Genomic DNA, 2,588 nt, shown 5'->3' with positions numbered 1-2,588 from the left:
CATTATCGCGACGAAATCGATACGCGGATAATGAGTCGTCGTATGAGTAATGCACGTAATACCCGACGCTAAATACCTTATGGTGTTGGTATATGCCGGACGTTTCAGGATCCGCTGCCGTCTTCTCCAGGGTACATTCCAGGTCGGCGTATACGATCAACGGAACTCGTTCTTTCCTGCCGTAGTTGTTGAATTGCAACCACTTGTCGTTATCACTCGGTAACTTGATCGCGCAGTCGTTCATCTCCCGACAGTCGATGATGTGGGCTTCCAATTTCTCGTTCGTGTAGAAATAGTGTAAACATCTGTAAATAATGAAATTTTTTTTTATATATCTTTTTACATAAAAATTATTTTTATTTTTATTAGGATGTATACTCACCGATCGCAAAAGTATTTCCGGCTATGGTGTGTGCTCAATTGCGAGCTAACGAGACGCGATAAATTTTTTATCCAGGCGAAATGTCCTACGTTAGCATCTTGCGGATCTTCCACGTACAACAAATTTATGTGTTTGTTGTTTATCTTTCGATCGGTGAGCTGTATTGGCAGGATAGCAAGTTTCTTGTTTTTTTTCTGGATGGCATATACGTTGATTGAAATGCCGTTGAGATCTTCAAATTTTTTAATTTGACGCAACGACATTGGAAATTCGATGCCTTGTAAATTTAATGCTGTTTTATATGAAGGGTATGAAGATTTTCTATATGTATGTTCCACGACTGGATACAGCGCGGCGACCACCGACCACGCGAAACATGCATTGTCCGTAGATTGCACGTTAATCACCGCTTTCTTTAATTTAATTTCTTTCGGTAAATCGATGTAACACCCCGCGTGCAATGGATTATATTTGTTTATATTTAGCATTAAATTCTGTATACGTAATAACGCCCACCCGCTATCACGTTCCTAGAATTCCTCCCGCGTTGCTAAAGTGGGCTCGATAACGCGCAAGTTATACCACCCCATGTGCGAATGTCGGACTTCTGCCAGAGTTGTCCGCATGGCCCAGAAGTGGCACAATATTGGCTGCCAAGACTTGATGAGTGGCACTGCCCCAGTACGGATAAACCGCTAGATCAGTATTGTGCCAGTCTCGGTGACCAGTACTCCCATGCAACCATATTCTGTTCCGAGGCGAGTCTCGTCTCAGGATTGGCCGTGTATAAGGCCAGAAGTGATATTGATCTACGGCCGAAAGTCGGCTCAGTACTGGGGATGTATTGGGTCGACTTAGAAAATTTTCGCTTGGGACCGGAGGTAACAACCGCGTAAAAGCAACACGCCGCGAAAGGACTTAACTTTTTGCTCGAGCGGCGCCGGAGGTAACAACCGCGCGAAAGCAACACGCCGCGAGGGGACTTAAAAAGCTTTTTGCTCGAGGAGCGCCGAAGGTAACGACCGCGGCGCGGAAGCAACACGCTGCGAGGGGACTTTTCGCTAGAGTCCACGCCGGAGGTAACGACCGCGTTCGTGCCTCTCGGTTACAAGTACCTCGAATTATGGTATCATTCGTCTCGCTTCGCGTTTCGCCTCCGGCGCCCGTAAGCGACCGTGCGTAAGACCGTGCGTCGCCGATCGCTCGGCCGGCCGGTTGGGTACTATAAGAGGTTCGGTGCGCTCGGCGAGCCGAGCGACACGAGCGATACGTACAGACGTGCAAACGCGTTTCGCTTGGTCCATACGAATGTGTAAAACGACGTTTGTGGAATACGTACACGAAAGGGGCACGTACGACGAAGTCGATGCGGGGAGCATTGTTTCCCAATTATATTTTGTTCCGAGGCGAGTCTCGTCTCAGTACTGACCGTGTATAAGGCCAGAAATGATATTGATCTACGGTCAAAAGTCGGCTCAGTACTGGGGATGTATTGGGTCAACTTAGAAAATTTTCGCTCGGGACCGAGGTAACAACCGCGCGATAGCAACACGCCGCGAGAAGATTTAGAAAGCTTTTTGCTTGAGCGGCGCCGAAGGTAACGACCGCGGCACGAAAGCAACACGCCGCGAGTGATATGGCAATCAGTGTTGTCTCCGTACTAGTACTCTGTGTCGGGCCAAAGTTGGCGCCAAGAGTTAGCCCAATACTGGCAATCAGTGTTGTCCCCGTACTAGTACTCTGTGTCGGGCCAAAGTTGGCGCCAAGACTGGGACCCGTGTTATCATTCCGACATTGCCCCAGTAATGACCCCGATTTTAGCTTGTACTGGCCCAGAATCGTCAGCCAGTACTGGTAACTCTGGCACCAGTACCAAGCCAGCACTGAGCCTTTTTGAAATTCGCACATGGGACGCTTCCAAATCGGACTCGCGAAAGAGTTCACAGTTTTTCGTATTGACACTTTTATTTGCGCGTTTATCGCCCGCCACAAACTCACCGTTGAACATTGTGTTTATTTTTACACCGTCATGTTCTTGTATGACGTTCCGCACATGATTGAATACAATGTTTCTCGCATCCTCGAGAAATTTTCGCGGTTCAATGTAATCGGTATTGATTACCGCACCAGTCAATATGCGGCTTTCGAAAGCCGTATCTATCTTGCGCCATCTGAGTCCTGTCTCACCCGCACTGTATCCGGCACC

Source organism: Temnothorax curvispinosus, unplaced genomic scaffold (assembly GCF_003070985.1).
Source record: "Temnothorax curvispinosus isolate PA1 unplaced genomic scaffold, ASM307098v1 QBEX01004017.1, whole genome shotgun sequence".
NCBI lineage: Eukaryota > Metazoa > Arthropoda > Insecta > Hymenoptera > Formicidae > Temnothorax > Temnothorax curvispinosus.
Note: the sequence above shows the minus strand (reverse complement) of the source record.